The 25,098-nt window shown below is 37.6% G+C and overlaps 1 long non-coding RNA gene across 2 annotated transcripts in view; it reads left to right on the top strand.

The window, feature by feature from the left end:
• LOC134161440 (uncharacterized) overlaps window positions 1-25,098 on the top strand; it is an 87,101-nt gene that overhangs the window by 47,923 nt on the left and 14,080 nt on the right. For both annotated transcript variants that reach the window (XR_009963978.1, XR_009963977.1), the window contains exon 3: window positions 7,870-7,961. This is a non-coding gene — a long non-coding RNA (uncharacterized LOC134161440). The remainder of the gene's footprint in view (window positions 1-7,869; window positions 7,962-25,098) is intronic.

The following is a 25,098-nucleotide window of genomic DNA, read 5'->3' as shown; positions in this document are numbered from 1 at the left end:
TACCTCTTGTTAGGGATCTAACAGAGAAACAGAAGAGTGGACGAATGATTTTTCTTGTTGATCTTCAAAATGACGATTGAGGCATTTTCAGGGAAAATATTACAAACTCCTCTTGCTGCTGCTCTAACTTCATCATTGATGGAGACAGTAGCTAATTCCCATAGGCAATTATTCTATCTCTTTTTACAAGTATCAAGTTAACACGAAATGAAATAATGGAATTAGAAATTGTCTTATCTTCAGGATTCTTGGAGCAAACTTAAACCTATTATACCCCACCTTTGGAAAGCACAGGATTCTGCTTTCAGTAAATTCTTCCACTTTATCCTATATTTTTGGGGGGGGACAGAGAGCAACAGCAAACATATAAGTAGTGTCAATATTTTGCTTAAATAAACAATTGTTGATGGTTGCTGACAGATTTATTTAGTTTCAAAATTCTCAGCAAAAATCTGAGTATCTCAGATCTTTCACTATAGAGAAAAATTCAGCCTAATAAAAACTGCACTCATTGACAGAAAGTATTAAGAAAATGTAGGAAAAGAACCTGTACGTTCAAATGAACATTTGGGGACCAGAAAATTAGACATGTGATGTACAGCACCAATAGTTCATTACATGCGTGCAATTAAGAAATCTCAGCTAAGTCTGCATCTGGATGCAGTTTACTGTATCAATGCTGTGATTCATCTCCCTCTAGGTGAAACATAAATTGGTGTGACAGAATGTCATATGAACTAGAGATTGGCCATTAAAGGAACTAGAGTTGGATTATAGGCTCAAATTTAGATCTGTATGATGGAAGGACAGTTCTTCAATACAAATTTAAATGCACACGATATTTCTGATTAAGATGAAATCACAGGCAGTATTTTCATCCCAGCATTTGACAGAAACTTTCTGTAAGAATAAAGAAATTGCTTGGGGAATACTGAGAATTCAGATTTAATGAGTCACTTCTTGTATCAAACCTTGAATTTATCCAAACAAATCAACATTTTAGAAAAATACAATCGCAGATCCAGCTACATCTGATCAAAGGCCTATCGATTTATTCTCTTTAGAAGAATAATAATGTGTTGCTCTTTTGTAAAACAAGCTCATTAAAAGTGTTAGCAGCTCAATTTTCCACACATTAATTAGTGAGAATTTTAAATCTGGCTTAAATATGGTGTACACACATGTTTCTGGGTGTAACCTAGGTCATGATTATTTCCAGAGTCGGCAAATGCTAGAAGAAACATAACGTGAACATTAATTTACAATTTTAAATGAATTTCATTGACTTTGTAGATATAACTATTATGTTCACTTTCCATCAATATCCACTCTTACAAACAAGTTTCCTGGCAAGTGTTTTCTAGAGCACAGGGGTTTATATGAAAAATATAGACTGTTAGCTGCGAACAGATTTTAAATTGGTAATCAGGAAGATATATGGACAAAAATGCATATTCTAAGAGTCACAGCCCTCCAATAAGCAAACAAAAAATCACCATGTGATTATTTCTTCAAGTAAAATAGCTTGGATTATGAATTTCAGTTCTTCACGATGAACTATGGATGAGCTGCAGACCAAGAATTATAGAAATTAGTTGGCAAATCATTTCAAATAACAAATAAATTAGAGTGAATCATGACGCTTTTGTGAAAATGTCACAATTACTATGCTAATAAGTTTAAATTTACATAGTGCCTTTCATCCGAATGGATCCTAATGATGTATAATCCCAACATCCGGAGGAGGCATGATGTGACAAAGGCTAAGAAAAAATGTCTAATATTACTTTGTTAATACACAGAAAATGATACTTTATTTTTCAAGCTGTATTAATATATTTAATTGCTATCAATAAAATAATCAAGTGCTTTTTGTTTCTTTTTCAGTACTCCTTGTTTCTTATTGTGGCTTTTTTCTTTTAGCCTTTAATTTTCTTTTGCTTTCCTGTTTTTAACATTTCTTTCTCTTTCATTCCCACAGTATTTTCTTTTTTTTTTTTTTTTCCCTGCTACTGTTTTGGGTTTTTTTATATATGTATTTTCCTGTGCCCATATTTTTTTGTATTTGCTTTATGCTTCTTTTTCATCTGTCATAGCAAATTCTCCTATAAACTGCTTTTTTCTCACAGTGGGCTTTTTGCATTCAGAGCTAGGAAGCAGGAGTACCCCTTTTCTTCCTCCTCCTCTCATGCTGTGTTTTTATTGTCTTTAAGCCATTTCACTGATTTCTCTTTTTTGCCATTTCCCTTATTTCCTCTATTGCATGCTCCATCAGGATCTTGTCTTCTCCTGGCTTAAAAATCCCTTCTCTTTGCATCCACAGTAATCCAAATGTCTCTTATTATGCTTGGCCATGGTGGATTACAAAAATGTATGTAAGCTATATGCAAGTGCTATATATACCTAAATAGCATATGTTTTACATATCGAACTTATGTGAGATCATATATTGACTCATAAGAGTGGTTCCCTTTAATTACAGTCCACACACATACCATATGTTATATATAAAAAGCATGTGTCAGACTATCTGTGTGTATGAAGCAACCATGCCTTTTCCGCATGGGCAGGCTCTGGAGCTACCCTGATCTCCCAAAGCATACTTTTGCTTTTCTTCCTCAGTATTCCAAGTCCTGGGGGCTTCCTGTTGACATGGGTACCCATTTCTCAACTCTGCCTTTCTTGCCCCCCACTGATATGAATCTTGTTTTTTTTACCAGAGATGTTTTTTGGTAACTTGATTTACAGAATACCCTTTTCAGATCTTGTTGATGGATCATTCTCTATACCGTCCTTTCTTTTCCACATTTCAGGGAGCTCCACTAGCTCTGCAACTCCCTGCCTTCTCTTCTCTGAAAACTGCTGTTTCCCAGATCTCATTTCTCAGTTATGATAGCAAGGGAGCTCAGTGCCACCTTCCATTCACAAGTTTTCAAAATCTCTTCTCTTAATAACTAGGCAACTGAGGAAATACGTAAAGGCTGCTTGATCTTTGATGAAGACTTTTTTTTGTGTCAGGATCTGGTCATAGCTGCTCGTGTTCCTTGTGAGTAATACACTGATATACATTTTCATTTAGACAGGCTTTTATTTCTACGGGCTGTTTCTTGTCTTTTTTCCGCTAAACAGTAAGCCCAATAGGGCATGATAAAATATGGCTAAAGGGGTATGTAGTGACTACATGCTGCATGGCATGTGGCAGAGCTATGACATAACATGGTATGCTTATAGATATAGCACACATGAGAACAAGAAATTAACTACTATAATGCTTAGTTATAAAAAGGGAAAAGCTTGTAAATGAGGAATCTTGCTTCAAGTAAATTAAAAAGAACACTTACTAGGAGAATTATTTCCATATGATAGAGAAATGTTCAATATATAACGCTAGTGGCTTGAAGAAGGTGCTGCCTGTTAAAAGACTTTTGGTAGAAGGTGAAGAAACCTATATAGCAGGCTACCAGAAATAAGAGAATGACCTTGAGAGGATCAAGCTGTGATCAAATAAAAAAAACCCAAACCAATAACCAACAAAACAAAACAGAAAAACAAAATAAAAAACCTCTACGTACTCTGCTATGTAAAATATAAAAAAAAGAGGCAGTTCAAAATAGATAATATTTTTAGAAAACACTTGGAAAATGCACACAAGCTAGCAATAAATCTTTTTTCAAACACATCAGTAGCAGAAAACCAGCCAGAGAATCTGTAGGGCCTCATCTATTGGAATAAAGAAACACACAGAGATGAGACTATATACATTTATTTATTTTTTATTTTATCTCTGTATGCACCATGGGTAAACTTTGGAAAGTTTTCATTCCATAATCTTTATTGGAGAAGCACTGGGTGATCTGTCTGAAAAAGAAGGGTCAGCAGAACACATTATAGAACAAGTTGGACAAAATAAAACGTCAGATGTCATTAGGACCTGGTGGTATTCACCCCAGGGTTCTAAACCAGCTGAAGAATGAAATGAGTGAACAATTAGCATGCTGTCTAACATGTTGGTGGAAATTGTCTGAGCTTAATGTTCATACCAGGCAGGCTGACTATACTAAGTAGCAGAATTGTTAGAAAATTGATAATGTTGTTTGATCAAGGGACACTTGACAGTGCTAGAGTAAACAGAGACCATTCCTCACAAAACCCATAGAGTTCTTTAAAGAAATTAATAAACATGTGTCCTGGGTTCAGCAGTAGCAGTCATTTTTCTCCTCCTTGGTAGCTGGTGTAGTGCAGTGTTTTGACTTTCAGCTCGGGAACAGAGCTGATAACAAGCGATGTTTTGGTTTGGCCAAGGACTCTGTGAGGCTCATGCTCTGCCAGGGAGGAGGGGGAGCCAGGAGGAAGCAGAGACAGGACACCTGACCCAAACTGACCAAAGAGGTATTCCATACCACAGCACGTCATGCCCAGGATGTAACTGGGAGTTAGCCGGAAGGGCTGGGGGACTGCAGGGTTGGAGGAGGTATCGGTCGGAGCTTGGTTGGGCCTGGGGGGCGAGTTATTGGTCGGCTGGTGGTGAGATGATGTATTCTCTTCCCTTGTTATTTCCTTTATCATTATTATCATTGGTGGTAGCAGTAGTGATTTGTGTTATACCTTAGTTACTAAACTGTTCTTATCTCAACCCGTGGGAGTTGATTCTTTTCGAAGAAACTGGGTTTAAACCACGACACATGACAACAAAAGATTGTCCTAGCTGATAAAATCCAGGAACTGTCAAGCGGGAAGGTGAAGGAATATCCAGTTGATATAGTGTGTTTGGGTTTCCAAAAGATGGAACCTTCTGACCAAAGGCTTGTAAAGAAGCAAGCTGATATAGTAAAAGAGGAAGTGTCCTTAGATCAGCATCTGGTCTGGAAACAAAGAAATATACTACAAAATAACAGTTTTCTCATTGCAGGTCACTTCCTGTGTAACATTATCTAGGTGTTCCTGCTCCGGCAGGGGGATTGGACTAGATGATCTTTTGAGGTCCCTTCCAATCTCTAGCATACTGTGATACTGTGTGATACTGTGTGTGCCACAGGGATCTGTGTGAAGAATTATGCACAGATAAAGGTTGATGAAAGATCTAGGAAAACTGATCATACACTGTGATGACAGGTATTTGGCAATATTTAGTCCTGCAAAGATGTGGCAGAAAGCCACAGAAAGAAGAAAAATGCAAATGTGCAAAACAACAAATTGAAAAATTAAAAAAAATCCCATAAACAAAAAACTTATATCTAAATAAATATCAAATTATGTAAATGGAATTAAAGACATCAAAATAGCTTTTATCACTCCAAAAACCATTTGGCTGTTAGCTCCTCAGAAACTTCAATTCATTGCTCAGTAACAGAAAAATAAAAGGTTAACAATTATAAAGGAATGAATGGAAAACAAAGTCACTCCTACATAAAAATTCAAGGTGTGACAGCATCTCACATAGGTTGTATGATTCTGGTCCCATCACCTCAAGAAAGATAATAAGTAAAGAGTTATGAAAGTTTCAAGCCAAGGTGATCAAAGGCGTGAAAGAACTCTTGGAAAATCGCTGAGGACTCCTTACTGGGGGAAAGGAGATCACTGGAGTGCGCTTGTAAGGGTACCAGGAAGGAATGGGAAGTTCCAGATAGCAGATGTATCTCTTGACCATTCACAAACATGAGACACTGAGCTGGATTGACCTTCCACCTAGCATGCTGCTCTTAAATTCTCATGAAGTATAGAAGAGGTTATCCTCTTTCTTGTGGCCAAGAGATGAATGCGTATAATGTCAGTGGTCTTGTAAGTTAGAATTATTTTTGTGCTTTTCATAAATTTTGTTTGACTGTTACATTGTGCTGAAAAGACAGAGCAAGACAGGGAAGAAAAAGCTTGGAAAAGACAGCCCACAACTTTTCTTTGTCATCTGTTCAGTTTTTGTTGAAGTTGCAGGTTCATTCAAATACCTGGTTCAAAATCATTAGTTATGACTTTTTTAAGTGCTTGGCAGGACTAAGTAATCAATTCTGTTAGTCATTTACCAATGTGCGTGTACAGTGTGTTCAGCTGGTTCCACAGTCCTACTGAAGCAAGCACTCTAATATTCATAGAAACATGCTCTGATTCCCCTGCGTTTGCAGATGCAATGCCAGCCTATCTGCTATGCCTGAGAGGTGGGAAAAATTATGAGGGAAAAGTTTGTCTTAATCAATAAAGGCTTCTCCATTATTTGCTGAAATGTTTTTCAAATATTTTTTTTTGATCAGATTATTCCTTGACAGCTTTGAAATAGTTTGGAATGAAGGTTTCTTGATGCTGAGATGGTCCAGGAAAATTAGTGATTTAGATGGCAAATGAAAAATTTGTGATTTAGGTGTCAAAGAAAGTTGTCACTTTCTTGCATAACGTAAAGAACAGTGAGTCATGCAGCTTAGATTTTGTGTGTAACTCAATACAAGAAGATTGTGTGCCACACTAGATAATGCCCTCTGTGGTATTAGCCCCCTCAGAAATAAAATGGTCACTGAAAAAAAAGGTCTTTTTATTTCTTGTTCATTTTGATTTTGGATTTAAGCCAGGCAGCTGTTAAGATCCTCCTGGGAATACGGAATGCTTTTCCCTAGCAAATAATATAGTTCTATATTAGAGGATAAGTGGACCCAAAAGGTGTTTTATATTAGATTGAGAGCCCAATAAGTCAAAAGTAAATATTTGATACATGACACAGAATGTCACACTCCAGGATTATGGAGTAACACAAACACTGAGCTAAAATACAGACGGACTAGATTATAATTCTATTAAAAGGTTTGTACCATACAAACAATATGCTGTATTATTTCTTTAAGAAATGATTTACTGTGTTCCCATGAGTTAGCATACATTTCAAGATCATAGTGATGATAACATGCATGTTTTATGTCAAGAATGGTAATTGACCCTGATGAATTATGATGGGGATGTATTGTATTCCCATGAATGTGTGTGTCATTTGCCATATTTTTTCAATAAAAATAGTTCTTAAGCAGCAAACCTTTCTCCAGAAGAGCTGCTAGTTAGTGGTGTTTATATTAGGATGAGAATCCCAAGGATCCCAGCAGCTAACACAAAGTATTGTTAGCAGCCTTTATGGTGAAAATCATCTTTGCTATTGCAGGGACAAACAAGCGGTACATTAGTATAATAACAGTTCTTTATCATCCAACCATTTCTCTGTGACTGGTAAAACCTATTGACCCTGTCCTGTACAAAAGTGCAGTGAATTAAGCTCATTTTTGTGAAGCCTGGTTGTGGCATATTTTCTTACAAAACAAGGGCAAATTTTAGTGTTGTGGTTGGCCAACTTGTGTCTGTCTCCTGCTGCAATCATAGTGAAGGCTATGAAATGGAAGACAGTCTATTGTTAATCTGCTTTAGTTTTAGGCCCTAATGATCTATGCTATCAGCAGACTCACTTGCGCTGTAATCAATATTGCCCTTACCTACTCATTTCTCTAATGCCACAGTTACTTTAGCACAGGTACAATCAATATGTCTATTGTAATAAAGACGTTCCACTAAGAAAGCACTTTTTTTTTTCTTTCTGTTTGTGAAATGTGTATGAGGTCTAAATTCCATGTTATTTTACCTAGGATCAATCCCTAGGCTGCCTTGTATAATCAATAAAGGATAGCTTCCCTGTGTAACCATATTTTCTAGCTTAGCAGTCTTTGTACCTGAAGATGATCTCAGCTCATCCTGCTTTTAATCACAAATGTTTCATACCAGAAGAACTTTGAACTCTCAGGAGTCATTGGAGAATGGAGCTGAATGATATTCTGTGCTCTTGGGAAAACTGTTTTCTTCTTACCACATGGGAACATGTAAGTAAAGTATATTTATTCTCTATTTTAGTTATTGTCTCATAGCCCTAGCACTAGTCTCCATTGGAAGCTGATGGCTTGCCAGAAGAATTTGTTACTGCAACATGATGCTATAGTCTCCAGGTACTGTTGTGCTCTCTTTCTTATTATCCCTGTTGCCTCCAGGTCCACTTCAAGGTCGATCCAGACAATTCAACAGTCCTGTCATGTGTTATTTCCTGATGATGCAGTCCAATGACCTCACCAGTACCTGAGGAGAGTAGCTTATTGTTGGGGTGGGAAATTTGTTTGTTGATGTTAAAACAGATTTCTTCTACCTGTTCTGGTGAAATGGAGAAAGAGTGCATTGTGCTACAAAATGAAAACATGTAGGGCTTAGTGACACTATATTTTCATGCATGTGTGTGAAAGCTGAAGAAAAGTGGAGTGGCTACGGAGCATTCTTTGGTCACTGAGTATTTTTTAAAGCACATGCAGCTACCTATAGGCAGTCCTATCTGAGGACTCAATGGGATTTTGGTATCCACGGCTTTTTACAGAGAGGGGGGTTGGCTGTGATCCATTTGTCTATGCACATGGCTCTCAGTTTTGGTTGACCTAAGGGCATGTGTCCAAATTTTAGGGGTTTCAATTGACATAAATACCATATAGGTGAACAACACATACAAATTCTTCTCCTTCTAAAGACTCTTGACATAAAGTTAGAAGCCAACAGATTCGTTCCTTATTTCAAAAGGTGGAGAGGCCAGCAGTTTGATGCCAAAGTTCTGAGGTACAGTGCCTAGTGATTATGAATGTTTGGTATCAATTAAAAAAAAAAAAAAGGCAAATGTTTTCAGTCACACAATCAATCTCTTTCTGTCTCCAAGTAAAATGTGGTGACCAGATTTTCGAAATCTGCTTGGCTCTTTTGATAATCAGGCCCATAAACACCAAAGACAATATTTCAAGAGCTTGTGTAAGCAAAAATAACCATTTAAGCATCATCTAAATTCCAGACCGGTAGAATAAGTACAAATGTTCACTTTGTTGTCAATATACTGAAAAAAACCCACCTCTATAATGATAAAAATGCAAGAAAATTGCTTCCTTCTGCTAAACTTCTTTTGGACCAAGAATGAGTCTAATTTCAAGATGCTGTCACGTCCTGGTTGGAGGTTGCTGTTTGTTGACAATGAAACTGGTTTCCTACTTCTTAATAGGAACCAGAAAATTATCTGTGCACATTGAAACCAAAACTAAAATAGGCAATCTGCTAAATTAACAAAAGTCTTTGCGGCATGGTTGCTGAGTTTTGGTTCAGTTCTGTTTTTCTTTCCTTTTGCTTTCTTTCTTTTTGCTGGCTTAGTTGAAGAAGACTTCTCATGTTCATCAACCAGGTTTGTGGAAAAAGGCACTATTTTCTATGAACAACTCATCCATTGAAAACCCAAAATGTTTGATCACATGAGCTCTTCTTTTGTACATTGCCTAGCTGTCCTTTGAGGGCTAAATGCGTGCAATGCAAGGACTTTCCTGATGTTACTCTCCTGCTGTTCTGTGACAGTGACTCTGATTCATCCTCTGTTCACAAAACTACTTTTAAAACCTTGGTGCTAAGCAGTACAACCTCTTCAGGACATCCTGCCAGCCAGATTCCTTGGGTACACTCCTAAATAGAACTAAGCTGACTGGGTGGGAGGGTTCTGATCTGGTTACTGAGGATCTTTTCCTCTCAAAGGGAAACTTGCAAACAATCATCAAAGTAGTGAATTTGCAGAGGGTTTGTATTTGGAATGAGATTTCCTTCAGGCCTTTGCAAAGTCATTCTTAAATGCTGAAAAGAAAGAAAAAACAAAAAAACAACAGAGTTTTCATTTTCATTTTCATTGTAAGAACTGTAAAAGTATATAACAGACTAAGTGTGGGGTAATATAACCAGACATCCCAACTGGCATATAATGAGCCAGCTATTCCTTTAAAAAAATATATTATTTTTAATAGTGTTACATCCATCTGTCCTGAGAAAAATCTGATGAGAATTTTTCCTGGTTCGCTTCATGTCTTACACTCTAGGAGAAAACCTGAACAGCTAGGCTTTTTTTGTGTGGGCTAGGCTTGTCTGGGCATTTGGTTCACATATGTCTCATAAACAGCCCCACCCCCACCTTCCTCCGTGTTTTTTGACATACTTTGCTGTTGCATGTTTTCAGTGGGAGTGTCTGCTATCTCCACTAAGAGTATAGTATTGGAAGATCTGCTATTTAGTTTGCTATACTACTCAGCCATGAGTAGTAGCAGGGAAATGATGCTCTTTTTTGTTTTAAAAAAACACTGTACAGGGTGCTAACAACCTTAATATACAAGCATTTATAAATAGACTTTCCATGCAGACTGTAACTTTAATAGAGCATACCTATAAAGGGACGGGGCTTAGATCCTTGTATCCCTCCCCACAGCAGCACCATTTTGTTCTGCTTCAGGAGGAAAAAAAGGGTTTTACAAAGAGAGAAGGCTACCTCAGGTAAAATGTAAATCTTTACACTCTCTGTCTTGCCTTCCGATGGTGGCAATTAGGATGAACACATGTGAGAACATTGAGATAGGACCCTCAAGCACACAAGTGTAACTTTAGATACTCTGGAATCCTGGAAGTATTCACAGAGCTAAACCCATCCTCTGTTAGTCTAAGCCACCATGGTCGTGTCCTTCCTTTTTTTTTTGACAAGTGTCCAGCCACACTGAAAAAAATCTCATCTGAGGGTGAGAGAGAGAAAAGCAGGAGCAGGACCTGGCAAAAGTTCCTGCAAGGTATAATCGACTGTTTTCTGCCATGCATAAATTAGTCAATTAGTAAGAGGAATTACACTGTGCTGCACCTGAGAGCAATTGCATCTGTGCATGCCAAAATGGATTCAGCACTCTTTTAGACTTTTGTTTGCACCCATCACATTAAACTCAACTTAACTTTCCCTGCACAATAACATGGAGGGGTTTTATGCTATCATGGAGTTTTTCCTTTTTAACACAAGATTTTCTTGAAGCCTAGGGGGCATGTTTTTACTTGTTTGAATTTTTTTGGTTTTGTTTTCATCTTGTTTTGTTTTGTTTTGAATGGTGGATGAAAGTGGCCAGGGGAGGTTGAGAGTTTCATAACCCTATTTCCAGGTAGACATCTGCATTAGCATATGTACAGCTGTTTATCTAAGAAATCCTGTACTAGCTTGGAGGGCAGAAGTTGTTTGCACTGAAGAAATATCTTATTTGGGATCTTAGAAAGTGTTGGGGTAGTAAAAGGAATGGTGGCTTTCAACCTTCCTTACACTTCCTTGAAAGCATGAAGAAAGCAGGCTATCCCCACCTAAAAGTGATGTTTCCCTTCTTACAATCTGCAATGTTACAGAAATAATAAAAAAAAGGTTTGCAGTGCTGATGAATAGAAAGTGCAACTGTTTGACTACCTGTGTTACTTCGAGAGAGTTCTTTGCTTTATTACTTAGCTGCTGTTCACCCCTGCTCCTCTGATGGCATGCTTGCAATAATCATGGCAAGACAGTGCAGAAAAGAGTTGCAGTGTTATCAGTCTTCAAGCAGGGGATTCTCAGTTGAGAGAGGGAAACAAAAGTGATCTTTCTATGTGCTGTGCTCAGACTAGAGCACCAAAAAAGCAGTTTTTCTGCGGAGAAGCTTCTCAGCCCTTTACTTATGAGTGTCATGTTTTCTCTTTCAGTCTGAAGAGGGTTGTACTTGGTCTGTATAATGCAAAGATGAGATGTGAAACACAAAGTACAAAACAGCATTGAATACTAAAGCAAATGAAGTGAAACTCCAAATTGCTTATTAGGGAATAGTTGTTTATACCATGAGTAAACACTGCATGGTGAGCTAAAGTTTCAGGGGTAAATGGCCCCCTACAGGACTCTTAACTCCTTTCCTTTTTGCATGTTTTCTATTTATGACAATGAGCATGCATGTATCCAAATTTCAACATCCTGTGTTTCACATTTTCAAGTAAAAATATTTCTATTACTTCCACATCAAAGCTGAACAGAGAGGCTGAACTTGGTGAACCCCTCACCAGTGATTTAGTGCCATAAAAAAGGGGAGATAATCTCCATGACACTCTACTTGGTTCTAACCTCAGTATACTCCTCTGCAGTATATAAAGGGATTAGTGAAACTTTAAGAAATTGTTTTCATTCTACCAGTATTGCACAGCTTCACTTAAAGTTGAAGAGCTCCAGAGGGCCTGGGAGGGCTCTTGATAAAATCCACCCTCAGGGAATACTGTCTACTAATTAAAGTCTGTATTCACAGGATGTTTACAAAGAAAGAAAGTGTGTAGAGCTTGGAATGGGAGAAGCTGATGGGAATTTCAGGAAAAGCTGATGAAAAAAAAGCTGCAAATGAGTAGAGAAAAATGGCAAAATTGTATAATCTTAATTTACCTCATATATTCTTAATCCTTCTTGAAAAATAGAGTTTAAAAATATTATTTCCTTTACTGTATAGAAACAGAGAGGGAAAATTACTGTGTGGGAAGAACAGTTGTAATGGGGAAAGAAGAATTTATTTCCATTGCATCCCCTTTAAATTGAGGTATTAAGTATCCTTGAACACAAACCTACTTACAGGAAAGTGGTGGTGAATTGTTGCTGTGGGAATAATAAGGCTTTGGAAAGAAGAAGAAATGACTTACCAGCATCCTGAGCTTAAAGTTTTCTCCATGGCAAAAAGAGTTGTAGGAGAGCAATACAGGTTAGCAAAACTCAGGAAGCGGAAGAGATCTGCAGCTGAGTTTGGAGAGCCTGGACTTCCTTTGGAGGGTAGAGAATAAAACAGTGGACAGAAAATAATGGAAGATGTTGCTGCAGGCACCTAGTTAGCTACACATGCTACAGGTGAAGAAGGGGAATGAAATCTGGATTAAGATTTCTTAGCCCTTCAGTTCATTAATTCATATCACAAGGTGAATTGTGGGAAAGGATGAGAGCTGGATGTGGTTATGACTGCACTAACTCTAAATTAGAGCAGTAGGGTGGTCATGCAGTGAGTTTGCAAGAAAAAAGGGCATACAAATTCAAAGGTAAAATTTTAAAAAGTTGAAAGTAAACCAGGTATACCCCAGCCCACAAGTATCTTAACCTATTTTTGCTAGCTGAGGCTTCCTTTCCTTTCTAATAGAAATCCTAACAGTGAAAGTAGAACAGCTCGAAAGTTCACTAGGCCTGTCTGATTGAATAAACCTGGGCCTGAATACTCATATGTTTTCTTCCTCAGTCTGTGGGCCAAATCGGGACACTGTGGATGATTCTGGGAACGTTTTCTGAGTATGAGGGTCAGTATTAGTAATTTCAGCTAAGATACCAGTGACAAGGTAGAATGTCTTGTTGCTACTGTGTTCTGTTCGTCATTGGAAATTCCTACCTGCACCTTATTCCGCTTAGAAGGGATTTCCTTAACAGAGATAGGCTGTATTACTCCCACATGTCCTGATGTCTTGAAACTGCATTCCTCCTCTGGCAATGAGATGATAGACCCTCAAAGGATGTTGTTATGCAGCACAATTGCCTTTCTAAAAGGTGACAGGTTGGGGGATATTTAAAGAATGGTTCACAGGGATTTAACTGAAGGATTCCCACTGATGTTGGTTTACCCCCTGCAAGTCTGACAGGGTAGATTAGGCCTCATTGGGGAAAATAACATTCATGCTCAGTCAATCACAAAAGATCATTGCTATTGTGTCACTCCTGACAGGAGACAGTAGGTATTAGCCATTGGGATCCCAGTTCTGTTGATCTGAAGCTTGTTAAGCTGGTTTTATATTCATTGAAGGAGTGCATGTGGAAACAAACAGCTAAGCAGAAGCCCTGTGATCCTGTAGCTAGGGCTCATAAAGGAGCTAAACCACATCTCTTCAGTTTAGTGCTGAGAGAGGAGGGCATTTTTTCCTGGAGTTTATTAAAAAAAAATATTCCAATTTAATCAGCTTAGAGCTGTTCTCTGTGTTCATACAGACCATGATGGTGTGGGCTGGGTCCAGCATTCCTTCCTTCTTTCTCAAAACTCCAGACATCTTTACCAAGTCCCTGAGGTAGTTAGTCCCTCTCTCATAGTTGTAGAGAGGGTGGTGGATCTCTGATTTCTTCTTCTTGCCTGCCTGCCTCATTTTCCCATGCTTATTTTTTTTAGCACTTCTTGTTTGCTTTTCTTCTGCTGCCAGATACTAAAGAGTTAAAACTATCTGAATCCACCTCAGTCTCTCTTCCCAGTGATGGGGGAAAAATAAATGTTCTGTTATTTTACTTGAGATATGCCACAAAGGTTGCAGGAAAATACAGCAAATGACAGCATCTTTCATGTTATTCTGTCATTTTTCTGAAATAAGAAAATTTCAAGCACTTATGAGTTAGAAACACTGACTCATTACCAACAGAAACAAACAATTCCAAATGTCTGACTAAAAACAAAAATAAAAAATTAAAATAAAAAAATCCCACAATCCAGCTGCTACTGTCAAACAACAGAAAATAACTTGCTGCTAATACATCTGTATGGTCTGGCTTCCTGAAAGGCAATGCAGTCAGTCTTAGAGTCAATATGGACTGTAGTTTTCTTCTTACTGTAAAATTTAAAGAAACACATGAAAAAAAATGCATAATGTTATTGCGCTGCAGTAGAGTATATGTACTTGCAAAACAAAAGATATTTTGAAGTGAAGATCAAATGTAAAAGAACAGTCAAAATATGTCTTAAAGACAAAATAGAACTTAGAATTTATTTATGTTCAGAAATTCATGCTCTGTTACTTCTCTATATTTTGTTATGCTGAGGCTAACTACTAGAAAGCGTTCCCATGTATGGTTTAATAAGTAAATGAACAGTCAATAATGACAAAGCTAACTTTTTGTCTTTGTTTAGATGACTGGAAAGAATTAATTTTTCACTTCGAATCACCATATCTGAAATAGAAACAAATTGTCCCCCACACAGAAATAATTTGAAGTTGATATTTATATAACTGCTTTTTTTTTTTTATGTTCTCTAGAATAGCTTTCTTTAGGTCAGGAATCTTTGTTTCCTTGAGTGGAACCTGTTTGCCAGTTTTCAATATTTATTGCCTGAAGGCATTAATCATAAACCATTTTTTTGTGAGTTGTTGATGTGAAAACAGCCAGATTTTATATTGTGTTTTTTAATTGTAGCTAGTCAGAAACTCACATGATATAATTTTTATTTCTGGACTAAATGACCATGCATGCTCTACCAGGATGAATATTTGCATGGGTGAATTGAAAATCTTATTTCTGTGTATACTTACTTGAAATTCACTTCCACATGTGTGCAAAAAAATGGGATTCTGAGAAGAATGGGAAATACATTTAAAAATGGAGTGAAGTTTTTTGCCTTGATCTAGAACTGACTCTGCAAAATTAATTTTAAGAGAAGAATAATCCGTTTACTTTTGAGTGGTGACCAGCTGTTCTGAAGTATACATGTCATAATGTACTTTTCTTGACCATATTACTTTTTTTCATGGGACCAATTAGATTTCTACAGGTTTAATTTTTTGCTCTTGATTTAAAAAAAATTTGAAAACATTCTTGTTTGCATTTGTAGATATATTCTCATATGTCCTTACTTCTTCTGACTTTTGCTCCTGTAGTAGAAATATCAGCCAGCTGCAGAAAAACATGTAAAAATGGTGCCCTTCCTTACTGATCTGAATGTTTTATGTAAGAGAGGTTTTACTTTTAGCTGTTTTGGTTATCTTTTCTGTGAGTTTAAACTTGAGCTTTTATTATGTAGTCCCTGTTGCATTTTCAAAACCATCCTTCATTGATTTGGAAATCAATAAAACATACCTAAAAAATCTGACCTGCTAATGAATCAGGATTTGCTCAAACTGCTGTTGAAGGACATGGAAATTTTATATTGAGCCCAGGAGTGATTATTTAAATGTTGGTTAGTTAGCAGGTCATATTCTTTAGAATGGTATTGTTAATTTCAACCACTCTATTGATTTCCTTCCTATCAAATATGGATTGATAGCAAGAGCAGTGTTGTTGGTTTAAATGGATTCAGCAACTTGTTCTGGTAAAAATATTGTGGAAAATTATGTACTGTTAATGTGCAATAACTTCTTGTTTCAATGACAATTTTATTGTTTCACTTAAAACCTCCCAAATAAAATGTTACAGACATGAACATAGGCTTGAGTACAAATTATAGTTTTGACCTAAATAATATGTGACATACACTCCATGATGTTCAGCAGAAGATGAACTCCAAATATTACAGCTCTACTGACAGAGTTTTTTTTTGTTTCAAAATTGAGTTGGAAATCTTTGAGCAGTACGCTTCTGTATGAAAACCAAAATACATCCTTTATGTTGTTCATGGTACTTGGACTTCATAGTTTCAACTGCAACTAAACAGTTCAGAGCAGCAGGCTTTTACTTTCCTTTTGACAATACTCCTTTTCACTCCCTTTCTGCTTTCCATAAAAAAATGGTCAAGCCCATACATTCAGAGAGACATTAAAACTGCTGTGTGAGAAATCTGGACTGTTATTATTTTTTTTTAATGTTTCATAGAAATATCACAGAATCATAGAAAAGTTAGAGTTGGAAAGGACCTTAAGATCATCTAGTTCCACCCCCCCTGCCATGGGCAGGGACACCTCACACTAAACCATGTCATCCAAGGCTCTGTCCAACCTGGCCTAGAACACCGCCAAGGATGGAGCATTCACAGCTTCCCCAGGCAACCCATTCCAGTGCCTCACCACCTTCACAGTAAAGAACTTCTTCCCTATATCCAATCTAAACTTCTCCTGTTTAAGTTTTAACCCGTTACCCCTTGTCCTGTCACTACAGTCCTTAATGAAGGGTCCCTCCCCAGCATCCTTATAGGCCCCCTTCAGATACTGGAAGGCTGCTATGAGGTCTCCACTCATATCTAAAATATGATAGATTAGTCAGGAGGAGTGTCCTGGGTTCAGCAGTAGCAGTCATTTTTCTCCTTCTTGGTAGCTGGTACAGTGCTGTGTTTTGACTTTCGGCCTGGGAACAGAGCTGATAACAATGATGTTTTGGTTTGGCCAAGGACTTTGTGAGCCTCATGCTCTGCCAGGGAAGAGGGGAAGCCAGGAGGAAGCAGAGACAGGACACCTGACCCAAGCTAGCCAAAGAGGTATTCCATACCACAGCACGTCATGCCCAGGATGTAACTGGGAGTTACCCAGAAGGGCTGAAGGGTTGGAGGAGGTCAGTCTGGTGGGGTGGGGTGAGTTATTGATTGGCTGGTGCTGAGCTGTTGTATTCTCTTCCCTTGTTATTTATTATTACTATTATTGGTGGTAGCAGTAGTGATCTGTGTTATGCCTTGGTTACTGAACTGTTCTTACCTCCACCCGTGGGAGTTGCATTCTTTTTTCGATTCTCCTCCGGAAGTAAGGGGAGGGCAAGAAGAGGGGGAGTGAGTGAGCTAGTTGTCTGGGTTTAAATCACAACAAGGAGAGTCTCCAAAATCACAGGGAGGTAGTGTTAAGTGTGCCAAAAACCTAATGTGTGCACCTGGATCAGAAGAGTAGGCAGCATGAAATATGCAGTGTAAGTGGAAGATACAGATTTTCAGTGATACTCCAAAGGCAAATCAGTCCAGTATTCCATATTTTGTGAGTCAGTCTGTGTTTTTTCTCTCTCTTCCTTTTACATATATGCTTAAAGCTATCAGTACTTATTTCTGTGGCACTGGTAAACCTCCACCGGCTGCTGGGCTTGGATTCTGTACTTCCAAATATCTGAGAACTGGGTGCTTTGGTGTTTTCTCTTCTGTGGGTAAGGTATATCTTTCTTGGTTGTCTCTGAAAGCCTTCCAAGAAATAAAGGAGGATGTTACCCTTCATAACAAGGGGATTTCTCAGCCCACTGTCACTAATATCCTTGTTTCTTATTCTTGTTTTCCCTACACAACAACACAGATATGCACACCCTTTACCCTCCTGTTTTAGCTCTCTAGGTATCTGTGACAGTGAAAGAAGATTTAGTTCCTAACTACAGATGCTTTTTGAGATCACGTTGCTCTTCTCTATCTGCTTCTTCTACAGCTATCTCCTTCAGCTTGATCCTGCAGAGTGGGAACGGTTATGCTGGAAGACAGTTATCTGTCATTTGTATCAATGGTCATTTTAGCTTTATACACTAACACTACTTATTTGCCATTGAGCTCAATGAGATTCTGTAAGTTGCCAAAACTGGAATTCAGAAGCGATGAATCAGGCTTTATCACGCTGATTCTTTTGAAACTTGGCATATTCTTTGAAAGTATAAGGTTAGGGGATGTTAGTCACATAACAATTGACACATGCTTAGAAGCACCAGAGGAGATGTCAGTCATACAGTGGAATTTGGAAGTAGCGATCAATAATTTATACTAGTGATCACTCAGCTCTTATCTAATAATACACTGTACTTTCCACAGTCTAATTTCATTTGGCGTTAGTGATCACTGCTTTTCCACTTGAAGTGATCTGATTAGACCTTGAAATATTTCCATTTTTCAAGATATAGCACAACTTATGCAACTCTATGTAACATATATTCAGGTAGAATTTGATTAGACTGGGCAATTTACTCGTGATTCATGCCCAGTTTAAGATACTGAAGCAGGCAGGAAGGCGCCAGTACAATTTTAAGCCATTCAGGGCACCAGTTAAAGAGCCTTTCTATGTCCTTGATATATAATGAACATTTTAGTTACTCTCAGAATCACATCAGATTTGATAGTTGTAAAAACAAAACTCAAATGAACTCCCAGAAGCCCTTGCACACATAGTTTTTATCTCTTGTCAGAATTCTAGTGTGCCAGAAAAACCTGCACAGATTACTGTACCAGGAAGGACTACTATGAGACTACTTTTGACATTTATGTGTTTGAGCTATGAATATGTTAGAAATTAGCATTGACATAGGCTGATATCACATGTATTTTTATAAATCACAGTTTAACAGTGATATTTGTTATCCACTTAACTAAAGATATATGTATTTATATATATTTTGTGTGTGTACTGTTATGTATTTGTATACATGTATAAAATGTGTATACAGACATATATAGTGTGGGTATGAATTTATATACCTATTCCTATACCTGTACCTATATATATATATGACATATACATGCAAAATAGGTGGTGCAAGAGGGTGCTAGGCCAAATTGGAAGCAGGGCTAGAGCAGGATCAACAACAGGATCAGCCAGCATGACCTGTGGCCACTTGATGATCTCTGACTATGGAAATGGCAGCTGAGCTGAAATTAAGGCCGGAGTGGGTTGAGACTTGTATAGGCAGGGGTGTCCAAAAGGCACTGTGCACTTTTTTAGTTCAAAACTGCTTCCGTTTAGGTATTTGGTTCTCCTCAACCTTAGTATTTGGGCCATCCCTAAAGTTAAGGTTCAAGCCATGAGAACCAAAGGGTAAATCTTAGAATTGGAAAGAGCCAGCATAAAATATAAGGACAGATGGCTAGGTTTAGTGCAGAGACTAACAAGGATGTTGGGACGTTGGGTTTATTCCACCAAGGGTTTTCCCTGGGAAGGTCAACAGGCCTACCAGCAGGTACCAACATGGACCACTTTTTCAGTTCTATCATAAGACCTGGCAGTCTTTGATCTGCATTAAGGAATCAGTTCTTGTCTAACACAGTTACAGGAATTCAGCCTTGGGATGGGTTTTGTGAGGAAAGCTCATCCCACCTGCTGTACTTTCAGGCTTCTGCCCAACGGGGTCAAACAGACGGTGTAAATAAATTGCTAGGATTGAGGTGACCCATGACGACCCTAATCCTTACTTGAAATGAGGTGGAATGTCACTTTAATGAACATGTTGCCACCTTCATCTCAGATCTTTTTTCCTTGTCTTTCTCTATATTTATTAGATTGGAATGAAATTTATATACAAAGGTATGAATTAAACTCAGATTATGCAACTACTGAAAGCAAACTTGCTCCCTACTGAAAGCAAACTTGCTCACAATGTCCTGATCAGTTTTTCTCTTCTACAGTTCTTTAACTTGCTGTTTCACTAGAGTAAGGTTTAATTAATTTCAGGGGAGTCCCAGAATGGACTGTGCCATAGAACAACATGTAGTTCTATTTTATTTTGGGGTGCATAAAATGTAATTTACTGAAGCTCATGAAAGTATATAGCTTAGTACATTCACACAATTCTCAAAATGTTTATTTCATTTTGCTTCCACAATTTTCATAAATGGCATCTGCTAAAAAAAGATACTTTCCAAGATTATAGCTTATACTCAAATTAATTCCTGTCATATCTAAGGTGTTTTGGCATGTAGATAAAGAGCCTCTGTGATTCCAAAGGTCCCTGACTTGATGTTCAAAACATCTTTTTTTTTTTTCAATTTTTCTAAGTGAAATCAGTCAAGAAGATAACAAAATTAATTAATTATTTATTATGGCTCATCAATCTTTCTTTGTTATACACAAGCAGGGACATTTTAGTACTCCTTTCAGTCACGTTAGCAGAACCCAACAAGAAATAAACACCTTAAGAAAGTAATATACTATGTTCTTGTTCCATTGTTTTGACCTCTTTACTAAAGAATTATGTATATTTTAGCTGGCAATGATGATGTACATAATATTTGGCAGGATTGCACGGCCAGAGGGAGATGCTATCTGTTACAAATCATCTATCAGAAGTTACTTATTTCAGCCTACCATGCTATTTTGTGTTTTCTGAAGTATTCTCAGAATTGTCCTGTCTTGACTGCAGTTATGCCTCTGAACACTCTTACCTTCAAAAATCTTTCACTTTGCCCTGGTTTTGATTAACTCTTTACCCTTTACTCCAAGTTTAATTAACTCAACCTACATCAAAACCAATCAGTATTATGAAGCAGAGTTCAGATATTAAATTATGCCTTTTTTTGCCTCAGCCATTTAAGGCCTTTCATTACTGCAGAAATATGTACATGAGAAATGTATAAAGTAGACATTTTTGCTAATATTATTAGTTATAATATTTTTATAATAATTTTTAATAAGGTAGGAATCTCTTGCCTATGCTTAATTAAAATGGAGTAATAATTTTCCAAAACAACAGAACTTTCTGCATTAACAGTCTGTCTGTTCACAAAACCCATGCAAAGATATATTTGAAACTGTTTTTTCATCGATTTTCTCTTGCGATTTGGAATTGATAGATTGGAAAAACTTAATATTCTTATGTTAATTAGATATTAACTTTTCTAAAATCATGTCAGCAGTGACCTAAAGAGGGATCCTCGTGTCTAAGTCAATCAATGTTTCAACTAGAAAACAAACAAGCAAACAAAGAAAAACTTTGGAGAACAGTATAAGAACACTTACCAACCAACCAAATGTAATTGAACTACAATGGACAGACTCCTTTGTACTATGGTTTAGCTACTTTTTACTACACTACTAAAGATCTGAAAAAAGTTGTTCATCTGTTGTGCTGCAGACATGTCCAAAGACTTTGCAATTTAAACCACCAAGAAAAATCCCTGAGAAGGAAAACATGGTGGTAGATAAGCATAGACCAAATGCTTTGCCTGAGGGTGAATGATGGGTCCCATAATGAACACTGGGTTTCCCATTCTAGTACCGCTCCAGAGTTCATAGTCTGTTAGGTCTTTCATCCCTCACACTCCTTTAAAGAAGATTGAGAGGCGACTTGATTACACCATGGATAGAGTAACTTCACAGAGAGAAAACACTGGCTACTGAAGTGTTCTTTAATCTAGAAGACAAAGGCATTACAAAGCATAGTAGCTGGAAGCTGAAGTCAGACAACTGCAAATGAGAAATACAGTAAGCCTCTTTATACACAGAAGGCGATTAAGCAGTAGGAAAAAGGCGTATCACAAGAATTTTCAACTTTCTTATCAATTAAAGGTTTCTGTAGCATTGTCAGATGAAACAAATTTTCAAAAGCAAATTTTTGTCTAGAAACACATATATAATTTTTGATGCAAGCAGAATCTTTCACCTGTGAAATATTGTTTTCTTTACAGTTGTCTATATTTTCTTTCACCAGCTGTTATATTCAGATTAAGGAAAGATAGACAATATTGCAATTGCATAATGTATTTTATGCATTAGTATAGAAGATGGACTCCTGGAGTTATGAAATTATGTCAGAAATCCAGTTTCAAAACAAAACCTTAAAAAAAACCATAAGCTTCCAAACTTTTGGCTGGAGAGCAAACTGCAGAAGTGACTCAGTATGTCTCAAAGTCAACCAAAAGACAAATAGTAAGAAAGACAAATTAATGTTTAAAATCATATGAAAAAGTTGTCTACAGACATGGTTTGTTAAATGCTTGAAAAGAAACCTGGGGTCCAGGTAAAAGAAAGAAGATGATGTGCCTGAAAATATTTGAACTTATATTTGTTTGACATTTTTGTGGGATATTTTTTGGTTGTTTTGTTTTGTTTTTAAGGAAAATGACCAAATACTCATTTTCAAATAATGAAGAAACTCAGAATGCCTGTTGTTAGGAAAAATCTATTGTAAACTTGCAAAAAAGAGATACCTCTACTTTTCCATGTCTTTTGCTGTGGTTTACAGTTTTTGTTCTACTCTTGGAAAATAGCAGCTTTGATACTTCTGAGATGGTTTCCACCTTCTGAAATCTAAGACTGGCTAGCTCTTAAATACCAGTAATGGAGGGTTTGCAGCACTGGACGGGCATAAGTACTGCTTGTTCTATTTTAACATTTATATTTTTCACTTGACTCCATCCTATAGAAGATCAGTCTAAAGACAGTCCCATAAAAAGCCTGAAATGATCCAATTAACTTCACTTATACCAAGAAAACTTTGGTCTCAGATATGACTGCTTCAGTGGCTCAGATAAACACAAACCTAGTGCAGTGTCCTGAATGAAAGTGTGAACCTGATCCCAAGCTATTAAAAGGCAGCAGCCGTGTTGTTTGTGTGCTGCTGAGGGAGGGTGAAAAACTGGAGATGGAGGGAGGGAAACCGCTTTGTGGTGCTGCTGCTTCCATTGTTCTCCTGTTACAGCCTTATCTCAATGTCCAAATAAAATGTCAAAGGCTGCAAGAGAAATGCAGAAGCAGAGTGGTCTGAGAGTGATGGCTGTCTTTGATGCAGGCAGAAAGTGAGGAGGGATAAGGGTCATATCTCATTTTAGAGTGTTCATCATCATTATAGTGCTCATAATTCCAGAGGCTTTGTTAAATGGATATGTTTTCCCAGCATTAACAGACTTCTAAGGGAGTAAATTAACAACCCTTTTTTTTTTCATATAATGCCCTGCTTGTTAACTTATATGGAATTTCAAAGGAAAAGATCCTGTTGCGCATGAAAACTTGGAATTTTTGTCTTGCATCTGAAAAGTCTGGAGCTCTGCTGGCAAGATCTAATTTAGGCTGCAGACCCCACTACTTGCGTAGTCCTTCCTGTTCCTCGAGCCATTTGGTTGCTCATATGGGAAAAGGTGGCTCCTGTGAGCAACTCATTGCTTCCAGGATGGCATCTGCAGCACAAGGCAGCTGTGGGAGGGGGTGTTATAATGGAGATGTAGGAGATGACAGCTGAAATATTTTGTAAATGTGTAGCTATCTTTCTCCTCAGATTAAGAAAATGGTCATAAAGCATTCTTCTGTCTTGCCTTGATGGACTTAACTGTCCACTCAAATCAATATTATAGAAATTGTTTTCAGGCTCAGCCTTCAACAATTTCAGGTTCTCAGTCAAAATATACCTATCTCTGCACTCACAGGAAAGATGATTTCAGTTCATTGTCTGGTAAATTGCTTGCCAAAGTTGTGTAGAATGAAGTAGGAATACCTTTCTGATCTATGTGCACAATGCCTCTGACCACAAGCTCTTAGTTCATGTGTAGGACTCATAAGCATTAATAACACATGAATAAGAAGGCATAATAATCAGATTTTGATTAAAATGAATGGAAGAAACATTTACCATATATTCTGAGGCTGGATGAGAAGTAGAAGAGGGAGAGATTGTGAAGTTATGAATCTTTACATGGTTCATGTGACCTATTTATACATATCCAATAAAGCACAGCCTTTCCACTTGATGACCAAGTCTCTCTCTCTCTTTCCCTCCATATAATGTCACTGTAGGACTCTTATCATACAGCTTTTTGGCTGCTGAGATTTGTTTTCTGATGTAGTCAGGAAAATAACATGATGACGTCTCAGCCTATACTTTTCAAGACAAATCGATGAGAAATCCTTATGTTGGGAAAACAATGATGACAGAATATAAATACTGAGCTACCACAGGTTGTGGTAGTCACAGCCCTTCTCCACAATTTGCTCCTGTAGTGTTCCTGACTCCAGGTGGTCTCAATCTCTGGCCAGATGGGACTAAGCATGGAGAGCACGTGAAGCCATGTTCTGTATTTTGTCTGACTAAATGGATATGAGAATTTGAAGGTTATAAAGTTGAAAGATATGTAGTTTGGGTTTATAAGGACTTCTGCTAGGATTGTTGGCATTTGTTGATTTTTTTAACATTTCTGAAATTTTGGCAATGTTATTAGACACCGAAGAGATTCCCACAGAAGAAAGATTAATACATTAATATCCCAAACAATTTGGCTTCCAAACATTAAATAAGAGAAAAAAAAGGTGAAAAGGCTAACAAAGAGTGAGAGCACAATGCCCCACATATATGGGTGGTACTGCCACCCATTCCTGTTCACACACGGCTGAGGTCTCTTTCTAGACGCAGAGGTGCAAACCACAGCCACTCTTTTGGGTTGTCTGCCATTGTTTGACTTTTTCCAATATATCCCTCCACAAGCCAACAGCAAGACAAACAATTTTTATTTTCCTCTTCACCATAGAATCATAGAATAGTTGGAAAAGACCTTAAGATCATCTATTTCCAACAACCCTGCCTTGGGCAGTGACACCTTTCATTAAACCATGTCACCCAGGGCTCCATCCAACCAGGCCTTGAACACTGCCAGGGATGGAGCATTAGCAGCTATCGTCTCCAAAGTCAAATGCTACCTTCAATGTACTGCATAAGAGGTTGATAGTCACTACTTCACAGACTCCTTGACTTCTTTGATTCTTCCCCATGACTCAATGGACTGAGTTTTGTTCCTCTAAATATCCTAATTTCTTCTTCCAGAGAAGCTCTTTATGCACCTATATCTCAGTCTCTTGGGACTAATGAGGTAACTTTTAACAGTGTTGGGGGGTCACTACATGTACATTCCTTTT

Source organism: Pezoporus occidentalis, unplaced genomic scaffold (assembly GCF_034315485.1).
Source record: "Pezoporus occidentalis ecotype Australia unplaced genomic scaffold, CSIRO_AGI_Poc_V1 ctg174, whole genome shotgun sequence".
NCBI lineage: Eukaryota > Metazoa > Chordata > Aves > Psittaciformes > Psittacidae > Pezoporus > Pezoporus occidentalis.
Note: the sequence above shows the minus strand (reverse complement) of the source record. Positions and strands in the feature narration are given on the sequence as shown.